The sequence below is a fragment of the Gossypium hirsutum genome, chromosome D12 (genome assembly GCF_007990345.1).
Source record: "Gossypium hirsutum isolate 1008001.06 chromosome D12, Gossypium_hirsutum_v2.1, whole genome shotgun sequence".
Taxonomy (NCBI): domain Eukaryota; kingdom Viridiplantae; phylum Streptophyta; class Magnoliopsida; order Malvales; family Malvaceae; genus Gossypium; species Gossypium hirsutum.
In genome coordinates, this window is record NC_053448.1 from 52554755 (window position 1) to 52569040 (window position 14286).

General features: G+C 32.4%; 1 pseudogene; it reads left to right on the plus strand.

Annotated features, from left to right (window-relative positions):
• The first annotated feature begins 6148 nt into the window (after positions 1-6148).
• Positions 6149-8618, plus strand: LOC121224225 (F-box/kelch-repeat protein At1g74510-like; annotated as a pseudogene).
• The last annotated feature ends 5668 nt before the right edge of the window (positions 8619-14286 follow it).

The following is a 14286-nucleotide window of genomic DNA, read 5'->3' on the forward strand; positions in this document are numbered from 1 at the left end:
TACTTTGGGTATATATAAATTTTTATGAATTCATGAAGTTGAATTTTAAGGAAAGCTAATTTAAAGTAACATGGATTCATTTGAACATGGATTCATATGATACATAGTATAAATTATAAATAAATCGCTACAAAATTAACTATAACAATGGAACAATTGCATCAACTTTATCAAATTATTGAAATTTACACCCTTACCGATATCATCATCAAAAAAACTTGACACACTATATCGGAAATGCACAAAAGGCCAAGTCTCAGATGACTTATCCTCATCCTCATCATCTCGGATCTATCATCATCACTATGATCTATCATGATAAAGCGTTTCGAGAACAAATCTTAAATGATCTGGCAACACCCTTAGATTGACAAACTTCACATATGCCAGGACATGACTGAAAATAGAAAGAAAAAATACAACCACATCTGTTTTCAAAGAAAACAGAGTGGAAAAAACAAAAATCACAAAAAATGTAAACAAAATAAAACTACAAAATTGTGGACTGAAATTAAAAAAAATAGAACTACAAAAGATATTGAAGAAACCGTGATCAACAACCTACGCAAAAGCCAACGTTGCCGATGAAACAAAGATTTAATGTGAAAAAGTTGAGAGGCTAGTGCTTTTCTATGGAAAGAAGTGAAAGAAGAGAGGGAAATATTTGCCATTAGTTTTAAATAGTATGAATTTAAATTGACTCGATTAAAACTTTCATTTTTTTGGTGAAAAATGATAAACAGAAATACAACGTAACAACTACTGAAAGGCTCTAGAAGCTTTGTATTGTTAGATAGTCGTAACCACCAAATCAAAAGGTACTTTAAAGATCTGAAGAGAAGTCTAACAAAAGAGACTAATCTTTGCCAATTGATCTGCAATTAAATTACACTCCTAGGAACATACTTGGCTTCTCGCTGACTATCAAAGCACAAAAAAAAGTTTAACTCTTCTAAGCAAGGCAATACCGGAGTCCACTAACTCCACCATGGATAAGACCGTAATCACCTCAAGGTTATCTGTCTAAATCATGACTTTCTTTTAGCCATTATTTAAAAAAAATGGGAATTCCATCAAGAATACCCTAAAGTTCTGCCTCCAAAGGCGAACATCTACCCAAATAATGATTAAAGCCCAAAATCCAATTGCCAACCTGATCACGAATCACCCCACTCACAGATGCATTTCTAGAAGCTCTAGCCACTGCTCCATCAGAAAATAAATAGATCCAATTGTCTTCATAATGGGAGTGAATTTCCCAATTGGTTGAGTTAGGCTTGGCCTTATTTAGAAAAGGTTCAAATAGTTTGGCCTAACTGAGAGAGACTTTTACAATTTCATAAGTCGTCCAATTAATGTTTTGGAAGATGAAAAGATTCCTATTCTTCCAAATTCTCCAAGAAATTAATCCAAATAAGCATGACCGAGTAATTCTTTATCTTGCATCTTAAAATGAAAACCAAGGTTAGTGGAAAACCAATTTTCAAAGGAATCAGAAAAAAACCTAGATTGCACAATGCCCTTAGTATCAGAGAATAGTCTCAGAGAACATGCATAATGTCCTTAGTATCATGACCACATAATGAGCACATGCATAATGTCCTTAGTATCATGACCACATAATGAGCACATATTGTTTTGCCCAATTCCTCTCTTAGCGCGTTCTGAATTAGTAAGAAGCCTCTGTTTTACCACAAGTCATAGAAAAAGGTGGACTTCCTGTGGGCCTTGATATTTCCAAATAGGCTTCCAAATATGATCTTTAGGACTCCAAGAATATTCTTTTAAAACCCAGTAAGCATTATGAACAGAAAAAGACCTGAACCAGATCAAGCCCAAATGATCCTATCCTCACCACCAGCAAAATGAGGAGGGCGCATACTTACTATATGCTTTATCACGTCATCAGGTAGCCAAGTATGAAGCAAATCAATATTCCAAGAACCACCAAGAAGATCCCAATCCCTTAAATTACTCTCCAAATCTAGGCTTGCATGCACTAGGACATAAGAAAAAAGAGGACTAACTTTCAGTACCTAAGAATCTTTCCAACCACGAATTGTAGAGCCATAACCTACAGACCACATGAGATTCTCATAAAGAAAAGGTCACACCTTAGAAAGGGAACGCCAAAGATGAAAGCATTGATTTCTGTGAATCTAATTTGGAAGTTGATTCTTCCAATCATATAAGTTAAACCGTTATAAGTTAATAAAGTCAAGGATTTTATTTTAACTTATTGACGTATATGTTAAAATAAAACGGTTTTTTCATATTTAATTAATAAAGTACTAGTTTTTTTATTCAAAATAATTAATAGAACAGAAGAACATTAATCTAGATTCCACTGTTGTGGAAGACGACAAATAATACATATAATTATATCAATTTTTTAGTAAATTCATTTAATATACTTCCACCAAAACCTTAATTTAGTCGAAATCATTTTTTGTCGATTATGGTTTTTTTACTTGTTTTCATAGTATCTAATTTGACATGATCAAAACCCTAATTAAGATCAAGATTATAAAGTCAACCAAGTCAAGAGGGTTTATGTTAACTTTTTCATGCATATAAGTTAAGATAAAGGTTTTTTTTAATTCAAATTTGATAAAAAAGAAGTAGTGGTTTTATTCAATAATTGATAGAACATAAGAACATTAATTAAGATCCGATCATTGTGAAAAATATTTTCCTCTAAAAGTATTGAATAAGACCACATTGTCTTACTCCACCAACACAATCTAATCTTACAGATGTCAAACAACTAATGAATGTTGAGATGTTTACCATTAAAGCAGGGGTGAAAATAAAAACTTTTTATTGGAAGGCGAAGATTGAATTTTTTGGGGGGGATCTTTAGCATTTAATTAATTGTAAAGTTCACAAATTTAAAGGATTAAAAGAGAAATTTTACCAAGCCAAAGGGGGCCAAGGACCTTGCCTGCCCCCTTGGTGCCACTCTTGTATTAAAGACAATCTCGTTTTGATAAATCCAAATAGACTATGAAATAACAAAGAAAGACATTTTCCAAATATGCCTAGTTCGTCGGAAATAAAAATTTTGTAGCCAAGTTTGAAAAAAAGATAGTTGGATCCTTTGGAAAAACCAAATGAATACTCCAAATAGCGCAACACTTTTGCAATAACCTCCATGAAACATCACACTCAATAAACAAGTGATCAATCGAATTTGAACTTGCATGATAGAAAGTGCAAGTTGTAAAATTAAAGAGGAATAGCCCCTCTTAGCTAGCTCATATTTTGTAGGATGCCTACCATAAAGTAATCGTCATACAAACATTTCCACCTTAAGTTGGTCAATCTAGACTTTGTTTCCACCAATTATTCTTGTAACACGATCCGAGCCACGAAATGCTATATTCGCTTTCGGAACAACCATAATCAATCAGACAACACAATCATTTATACATGAAATCAAGAGTTTATCATATTCAAAATTATGTTAAATGACCAATTTTGAATCTTAATCGAGCTTATGAAAGCTCTTTAAACAATCCGAGTATGAAACATGACCAAATTGCAAAGTTCAGACAAGACACTATTGACATGCCAATCGTATCCTAACATTTCCTAAGTTCATAAGGGCATCTTTAACACATGTAAACATTTCTTTTCAATTTAGTCCAATTCTAGCCTTTTGAACCAATTCACAACTAAACACATATATAATTACAAATCAAATGTACAAAAACCTATATAAACAAATACCATATGAACTTATCTGATTAAAACAACAAACAAATTGAATCTTCAGGGACTAATCGACAATTTTGTCTTTTTCTCGATTGTCTCCGGTTTGATCCAATTCTTGATCTATACAATTATTCCATTCAATCACATAAAAAAAATTTACAAACACCCTCTAATACTACGAACCTGAAGCTTCAAAAGAGACTTTTCTTGATCAAAGTCTTCACTTTTCTTAAGGGCATTTCCATTCTTCTTAGTTTCACTATTCTCCATCAGTGTTTGCTCCTTTTTAGTACATTTCTCGCTTCTATTGTTGTCCACCTTGTTCACCCTTTGACCTTGGTCAAACCCCTTCTCTTGAGATTTAAATTTTCTCCAGAAAGATGATCTTTGATTAAATCTGGCCATTCTTGTGAAGACATGACTTCCAAACACAACATATCCATTAAGCTTGGCGATGGCTCTACGAGCTTCCAGAAACTTGGGAAACCTTACAAAGCCAAAACATTGTCCTCTCATACTATGTTTTCTTGGAATAAAAGCATTTATAACATGACCGTGATAACCAAAAATTTTCCATAACCCTTTCCAAATGAGTTTTTTTTGGTAATCTCTCCATGAAAATGGTTGAACACCTTTTAGTCCCTCCACAAAACCGAAACACCATCTCAAAATAATCCCAATTGCCACATATAAAGTAAGGTTTTTGTTTCACATTGGATTAGAAAAGTACTAATTTCTTTAATCAAAATAATTAATAGAACATAAGAACATCAACCAAGGTTCGATCTTTTTTTTGTCGAAACTAGGATATCCACTGCCAATAGTGGTGACTAATACTTTCACCACAGGTGCTCTCCAAAGAGGTAAACGACTGGCCAGGAAATGTACTCTGTTCCCATGGGCAGGGATCAAACCCCCGACCTCATGGTCATGGAGGATTCGATCGTTTTGAAAAACAACAAAAAATAGATACATTAATATTAATTTTTGAAGTATAAATTAATTTAACGTGATTTGACCGAAATCCTAATTTAGATCAAATTCTTTCTTTACCGATTATATTTCTTTATTTGTTTCCATAGTATTGATTTGACTCGATCAAAGCCCTAATTAGGATGAACATTAAAAGATTAAAATTCAATTAAACTTATTGACATATATGTGTTAAAAAATAAAAGTACTTTTATTCACATCCGATCAGAAAAGTACTAGTTGATTTATTCAAAATAATTAATAGAACATGAGAACATTAATCAAGGTTCGATCATTCTGAAAAACAACAAAAAATGTATACAATTATTTTAAAATTTGAAGTACAAGTTCATTTAATTTGATTCGACCGAAATCGTAATTTAGATGAAATTCTTTTTTTTTTTGAATTTATTTTTTTATTTGTCTTCATAATATAGTATGTATTTAGTTTAACTTAATCAAAACCCTACGTAAAATTGACATAAATATGTTAAAATAAAATGAGGAAGGAATGCACATGCTAGGGTTTTATGGCCAAATGGGAAATCCTTCACCATTCCAGCCAACAAGTAAGTGACATAATTCACCTCCCTTGGAATCTGTTCAAAACCAACTCTCCATTCATGACTACATAACTCCCGAATTTTTAGAACCAAATTTCTATGTAAATACCCTATCAAACCACCATTGATACTTTAATAGCAAGTGTGCAATATGTTTCAATATCTCTCCATTTAGCATCCCATGCCATAATAAGACCGTCGTAAATTACCCATACCTCCGCTTACTCAACACTATACCTGTCGATATTTCTACCTATTCTACACACCCAATTATTGAACTCATCTCTCGCCACTACTGCCGAGGCTAGTAAACCTAAAACTGGACTACAAGTACCATCGATATTCAATTTAATGAATCCGGAAGGAGGTGAAACCCACATTCGATTCCCATGGTAGGATAATTATTTAAATATATGCTTAAAATATATAGGCAACTTTATTAATTGTGTTTGAAAACTTAAAAAAAATACTAACCATTACAAATATCATAAAAGGAAGGTTGGTGAGAAAAAAAGGAAAGAAAAAAAATGCATGCAAAAACAGTTTTGATAATTTTAAATACAATATAATTATAAAACAATGTGAAAAATTTATAAACATATAAATACAGAACAAAATATACAAATAATTATATTTTTCAGTGAAGACTAAAGAGGGTCTGGAATTTCCAACACGTGAGGAAAACATGGTTCGTAGTTTGGTTTTCCTTTGGTTGGGATCACAATTCTTAAACAGCAACTCCCTTCCATAGAAGTTGTAGGCCCTACCTTTTCCTTCCTTTTTTTTCTTTCTTGTTAAAAATAATTTTAAAAAAATTACAACTTTAAATATTTTTTTCTTTCAATTATAAATTCACTTCTCTTTCACCCATTTTTTTATAAGCTCTCTCTCTCTCTCTCACTCTCTAAGTGAATATAAACTATAGCTAGAGAAAGAGAGAATTTGAAGCAAATTGAGCTTTTGTTTTGTTAATTTGATCCCATAATAGCTAAAAGCTTCAGGCCCTTTGTTATCCAATTTGTAAGCCTTTTTTCCGTTTCTTTTATGATGGTTTGTGGATTCATTTTCAACTTTCTCATTTTCATTGTTAAAGCTTATGGTTTCTTTTTCTTTTTGTTTTTTTATTGAATTTCTCTTTAAGGGCAGCATCTACTATAAAATGAGAGCAAACCCTTTTTTTATTATTTGAAATGTATTGATTTTAGTGAAGGGTAGATCGTTTATCTTGGTTATTTTTGGAGCTAAATTTAGATTTAATTTTCATTGTTTATTGTCAAAAGATGTGGCATGTGATTGACTTTTGATGAGTTTTCTTTCCTTTTCTCACGGTTTCTTAACTTTATATGTGTTCATAGAAGTGAAATAAAAAGATAACATCTTTTGGATAATTATCATTTCTCATTCATGTTCTAGATTTTAATTTTCTAGTTATTTCTGCTTTGTAAAGAGCATCAAGTTGTAAGTTTTATCATATTGTTTGATTTTTTAATTCTTGGTTTTGATTACTAGACTATTCTTGTTATGAGACTTGCTTTTGATGATAAGCATTATTTTGTATTTTTTTTTTGTGATAAATTTTTTTTTTGGCTTTGTTTGGGTTGATAGAAGTGTGCTATTCCTTTTCTTCTAAATTGAGTTTTTTTTCTTTAGATTAGCATGAATAGTGTATTTCAGCTCTCCTGTAATTGATTTCTGCAGGGCTTTTATAATAATTTTTTGTTGCATTTTATGGAATTCTATGATATGTGAATTGATGCATTTCCTATAAAAATTAGTCTCTCTCTCTTTATATAATATATTTATATTTCATGTAATGACTGATCAATTTTACATATTATTATCATGAAGAACAAAAAGGAAGGTTTCTGGTTCTCTCACAAAGCTAGACCTAATAAGAAGACGGAGAAGATCTTATGGCGAAAAGGGGTGTCAAAGTACTCAAAGGTGATGAGAAGAAGGAAAAAAGGGAGGACATGTGGCTTGCCCAAATTGGCCAACGAGAAAACCACCGCTATGCTTCGGACAATTCAGAATCAAGTTTACTGATCCACCAGCTTGGGCGAGACATCTCGATTAACTGTCTCATCCGTTGCTCAAGGTCTTATTATGGCATCATTGCAACTTTGAATACGGGTTTCCACTCTCTTATACGGAGTGGTGAGCTGTACAAGTTGAGGCAACAAATGGGAATTGTCGAACATTGGGTTTACTTCTCCTGCAACCTTTTGGAGTGGGAGGCTTTTGATCCAATCCATCGTCAATGGATGCATATGCCTAAAATGCAGGCCTATGAATGTTTCATGTATTCTGATAAGGAGTCATTGGCTGTTGGAACCCAACTTCTTATTTTTGGAAAAGAAATAATGTACCCTATTGTCTATAAATATAGCATTTTGACGCACACATGGACAACCGAGATGAGGATGCATACACCCAGGTGCTTGTTTGCATCTTCTAGTCTGGGTGAAATCAGATTTATAGCTGGTGGTTGTGATCTGCGTGGAAATATTTTGAGCTCAGCAGAGCTTTATAATTCTGAAACTGGCAGGTGGGAGACCATTCCAAGAATGAATAAGGCTAGAAGAATGTGCTCTGCGGTGTTTATGGAGGGGAAGTTTTATGTTATTGGTGGCATTGGGGTTGAGAGTTTGAAGACAATAACATCCGTAGAGGTGTATGATTTGAAGACCAAGACTTGGAGTGAGATACCTAACATGTACCCTGCACGAAACGAGGAGGCTGGACCAACAGAAGAACCCTCTTACAGCTGAGGCACCTCCTCTAGTGGCAGTTGTGAATGATGTGTTGTATGTAGCTGATCATGTACTGAAGCAAGTGAAGAAATATGACAAGGAGAAGAACTTGTGGGTAACGGTAGGGCCATTCCCTGAGCGTACAACCTCAATAAATGGGTGGGGGATAGCATTTAGGGCATACGGGGATCAGCTAATGATTATTGGAGGACCTAGGGTTTTAGGTGCAGGGTTTGTTGAGATCAACTATTGGGTCCCAAATGAGGGGCCAGTAGAATGGAACTTGGTCGCCAGAAAGCCCTCTAGCAGTTTTGTGTATAACTGTGCCGTCATGGGATGTTGACATGTGCATCTAGTTTCGGTGGCACCCTGGTTTTGCATAAAGTCTTTTTCTGCTACAACCCACAGACACAGTCATAAGAGGAGGTTTGAAGATTTCGGCCCTTCTTAGTTTTATTATGTTTTGTAACTTTCCTTCCATTTTCTTTGTTGTTCCTTTTGTTGAGTGGTTGCCATCAGGGTTTGTTAAAGTTTGTGTTATGTAGAATAAAGCATAGTTCCATAACAAAGTCTAATTACATTTTAGACTGTTTTCAATGTTAAGGAAGTTTCTTTCGACCAAATATTAGTCTCAAGCAATTATTGAACACACACATATTTATAACAGTTTACCCATTCCATACTCTTTTCCTCTAGGGAAAGAAAAAGATAGAAAGGATGTATGATCATGAAAAGCTTAATCCTTTCCTCCAATGAGAGGGAGCAGTAGCGGGAGGGAGAAGATGGAGAGAGAGACCGGGGGGGAGGGATTTTTTATTCATTTAATTTTAATATAATTTTTTTAATTAATTTTTAAAATTTTTAATATTTTTTTTCATTCAATATTAATATAAAGTTTGCCTCATATTACATTTTAGTCACTTATATTTGAAATGTTACATTTTAGTCACGTATGTTATGGTTTTATTACCCCCTAAACAACAATCCGACATGGAAGATAAAATGGTTTTTAAATGCCAACGTGGATATTCACTCAAGTAAATTAAATGATTTTTTAATTAATTAAATTTAATTAATTAAATTTTCTAAATTAATTAAAGGAAAATGTTAATTAGGGTTCTCGAAATAATCAAAACGAATGCATTAGATTAATCATTGAATTGGAAGAAAAAAAGCTCTTTGTCTCCTTTATTCTTAGTTTTCGTTTCCATTTTGATTGAAAAAATCATCTATTTTCATAGTCATCTTTGTTAAATCGAAACAATAGAAATAAAATTGAGTGATCCATCAATCGATTGAAGTTTTTATTCAAAACAAAAGAACAAAGGATCGGTTCGATGGAGGGTCCAAACATGAATTACAGTAAGTAATGAGTTTTTTTTTGTTATTTACCTGAATTTTGGGTTTAGATATTATGATTTTTTTTGGCAAAAATATGGTCCCTCTTTTCATGTTTTTCTGTAGATATGATAGACAAAAAAAAAGACATGCTTTATTTTTGTTTATTTATGTATTGTAGGCAACCACAATCGCAAGCAATTAGTATAGAGGTTGGTGCGTCCATTTCTTCTTCTTCTTCTTCTTCTCTATAGTTTTGCACTTCTCTTATCTTCTCTGACTGTAACAAAGAAAACTCAACTATTGCTTCTTTTTAAACTGGAGAAAATTGGGTTTTAGGGTAAAATTTTGTATTCTATTTTCATAAAAAAAATTAACTTTTCTCATTTCAGTTGGACATCCGCGTTGGCATTTAAAACACATTTTAACTGTCACGTCGGACTGCCTTTTGGGATGTAACAGATCTTAACTGTAGAGTGACCATTTTGAAACAAAATGATAACGTAAGTGACTAAAATGTAACCCGAGACAAACAAAATTGACTATTTTAATAGTTTACCCAATTTCTTAATGATACGTATCATTTTCTAATTGACTATAAAATCAACCTTAATTATGGAAATAAAATTGATCTAGTTTCAACCAAAAAAATAATATCAATTGCATGAATACATTTTATTTTTATATATTAAGTAATTAATGGTTCTTTGAAATAATTTTTTTAACACAATATCTAGAATTATCTATACCCCTCCTCAACTCATAAATAGGAGGATAATACATTTCAACACACTCGAACCCACATCCTCTTGCATTGGGAACAATATCCATGGTAATCGAGTTAAGACTCAATTTGACTATTAATGTAATACCCAATTCCTCTCTGCCCGGGCCCATACAAAATAGAAACACAGCAGGCCCAATTACCATTTACAACTTAAACCCAAAATTCAGCCCAAATTCATTAACCCTAGCCCAGTAAAGATTAATTTGCTGAAACCCTAGTAGCCTCTCTGCTTCAGCGCCGCAAGTAGTCCCAATGCCGCCAGCAAGCCTCCAACTGCAGCACGTCTCGGGGCCAGCTCTTCCGCGTTTGCTCACCACGATACCTGCAAAAATGGACTCAAAGAGTCCGGATGTGAAAAAACAAGCAAATAATTTTATTTTTGTTTCTTTTTTTCGGCCTATAAAAGGCCATTTTTAATATGTAAATGGGGAGGACGGATCTTTTGACAGAGAGAATCGAGAATAAAAGCAGCAAAAACTTGTTTTTTTAAAGGTGATTATTGGAGTTTTTTAGATTTTTTTTCTTTTTTTTCTGACTTGGTTTTTATATCGCGAAAAAAATAAAAATAAAAAAGAAAAGGAAGGGATTACCTTTGCCGTCGAGTCTGCTAGGAGGGGTTTAAAAAACACTCGGCGTGTCTCCGGTCACCGATCGCGATGAGCTCGCGACGAAAAGGTGGTGAACGGCGACGGCATTAAGTGGGGTGTTTGGGTATGAAACCCTAGCAGAGGTCTCCTCAGCTGTTTGGAAAAAAGGAAAATGAGTTGGGTTTTTTGAAAATTTTAGGGTTTTGTAACGATTGCAAAACGGCATTGTTTAGGGCTGTTTCTGTGGCCCCAAAACGGCGCCGTATGGTGTGACCCGCGCGGTGACCCGACTCGAAGGGGAGGATCTGCGCATTTTTGCCTTGGACGGTATAATTGCGCATTTAGCCCCTCCTGTTTGCACCGCATTTCAATTAAACTTGTTTTGTTTTTTTAGAAATTGGGCCGCACATTTAATTTTTGTTTCAATTTGGCCCCTTTGCTGCGCAGCGTTTTGGAGGGACGGGATAATTTCCCTTTTGGTCCTTCGTTGTTACGCGCGCGTTCAAGTGGACCCTTTTCTTTTACAATTTTATTCAAAATTCGCCCATTTTTTTGTTTTAAGTTCAATTTGGTCCATCTTAGCCATTTTTTTATTTTTAAATATTTATCATTATTTATTATTATATTATTTATTATTATTGTTACTATTTTATTTGTACATACGTGGTTCTCTTATTTAATACATATATATGCATGTTTTTTTCCCCTAGTATACTTGCATGTCTTTACAATATATATATAAAATGCATTTTATGTAGTATATGCATACCTGCACACATTTAATACATTTTTTTATTTTTTCATTTTATTTCTTAACTTCTATATACATATATATACATTTTCATAATTTCTTAATATTTTTTTATTATTTTTATAAATACATTTTTTACAAAACATATATATCTTTTATATTTTATTTTTTAAAAAAAACATTTGTTTTACTTTACTTTTGTAATTATATCCACATATTTGTAAATTTATCTGCATATTATACTTACTTGTATATATTTGTAAACATCTATTCATACATGTTTGAAATCAGGGTATCCGTTTCATGTTATACCTTAGCCCTTTTTAGCCTCCCTTTTAAAAATATATTTTGCTTTTCCCAAAATATTTAAATCATCATATTTTATAAATTCCAAAATATTTGGCATTCATAGTTCTCGTGAGAGGTCATGTCCTAACTTACTAGATCGCGATTATTTTTTCGATGAATTTAGAAAGCCAAGTATTTGTTTTGCAATAAATTCGCAAATTTTAAATAAAAAAACTTATTTTCGGGAATTCAAAATGTTGGGTCCTAACTTACTGGTCATGACATTTTCTTCTCGAAATAAGAATTTTCAAAAACAAAAGGCAATATTCAGGTATTTTGAAGATTTAAAAACATTGTGCCCTAACTTACTGGGTGTGGTGTTTTATTTCTTTGAAATAAGAATTGTCTTATTATTTTAATCCATTCATGAAATAAAAAGTTTCCTTTTAAAATCTTTTAAAATTTTCGACACCAAGACATTAAATAATCAATTTGGTACCGATTTTGGGCGTTACGAGGGTGCTAATCCTTCCTCGTGCGTAACTGACTCCCGAGCCCATTTTCTCAAATTTCGTAGACCAAAGTCATTTTTTAAGGTGAGCCGATCACACCTTAACCAAGGATCGGTGGCGACTCCAATTTTTGTTTTTATTTTTAAGTCGAAACCAAAATTTTTTATTTTCAAAAAACGGTTTCGACATTTAACATTTTTATTATAGTCATTTTATTTTTCATTTTCAATTTAAAAAAAATTAAATTTGAGTATATCATCGAAACTTTGAAAATGTAAGGGTAAACTACAATCACCGCACTCCCTTTACTTCAAGCATAACCACCGTACAAACTAAGAATTTAACAAAATAAGCAAATCTTCTCCTGATTTCTATCTAACCAGAGACGAAAATCCATGCCTCTCTTGCGTGTATGTGTGTGTGTTTCCAGTTTGTGCTTCTTGATGGTGAGGGTATTACGTTTTTTTTCCTGGTTTATGTCATTCTAACACACATACAATCAAGAGTTTTCTGGAAAACTATGATACCTTGCAAAAGTATGAGTTTTTGAGCTTTGCTTGCAGTTTTGACATAGGTATACCTGCTTCACTCCTTTCTATTTTCTTTTTTGTGAGATTAAATTTCTCTTTTTTCTTTGCATGCATTTCCTTTTAAAAAATATGAATCTAGAAAGATTTAGATTTTTTTTACCTAAAGCTTAAGTTTTTCCTTATATATTTTATGATGGTTTTTATTGGGTTTTAAATCTCCAATATTTTTTAAATAGCAGTATTTTTCTTGAATTTGTTTTTAGATTTTTCTTTTTTCTTTGCATGCATTTTTTGGTGCCACCACTTCTTAACAAGTCAACGCTTTTTTTTAATTTTAAAAATATATTATTTTATTGAGTGCGTTAGTTTTAACTTTTTTATTATAGTTGTTTTTTTTACTTTTTTAAATTAAAAAATGTTATTTTAGTTTAAGAATAAAAAATAATATTTAATTTGGTAGAGTCCTTAAGAATGATGTCACCAATGTTATAGGTGTTTTTTTTAAATGTATTTTTTTAATTAAAAATAAAAAAATGATATTTTGTTCAAGACCAACAGTATTGTGTCTTACAACATTATGTCTTATAAATAAAACATAATTAAACGATTTTGTTCAAAACCGACAACATTGTGTTTTACAAATTAAAAAATACAATGTTTAACCGCAAGTCGACCAAGCAAGTTTCTCAGTGCTATTAAATTGTAGTCTGGATGCTATCGATATTGATGATCTCACCCGTGTGGTTCGATTTGGGATTCCTTAAAACCTTCAAACATCCCATTGACAGAAGGAATCCCAAATAATCCACCCGCCGTTGGCTGTATAACCAATTTGAACCCTTTACTATCTTACCATAGCCAATGGAACACTTACATAACCAATTTGAACTCGTTACCAAATAAATAACTGGTATCCAAAAATAACCATTAAATTTATCGGTGTCGAAGCTCCACTAGATTATCATTAAACAAAACTTACCTTCAAAGTAAAAAAAATCACTAAATAAACAAATACATAAATACATAAAAAAATGCTCATCATCTCTCCCATTCATCCTCTAACAAAATATAAGTAAAAAAAAATTGTTTCCTTCAACTCAGATTGATCTGCCATTGAGGGTTATGTATAACAATTTAGTCATGCCAAAGAAAATTGTTCTATCAAGTAAAATATTATTTTTTTATATTTAAATTAATAAAAATAAATAAATAAAAAAAGGTACCGCGCACATTAGTGGCGCCATTTTAAATGGAGCCACCCAATAAAATAATATATCTAACATGTGAAAAAGTGGTAGCGTAATTCTTAATGGCTTCATAAAAAAATTATATTTTAAAAGCCCCCAATTTTTTAGAAATAGCATCATTTCCCGAGTATTTATACAGGTGAAGCCATTCTACATGGCTCCACCAAAAAATGAATTTTTTGTTGAGTTTGTTGATGAGGCATGTTGGCGACGCCAAACTTTTCCGCTCCATCAATTTTTA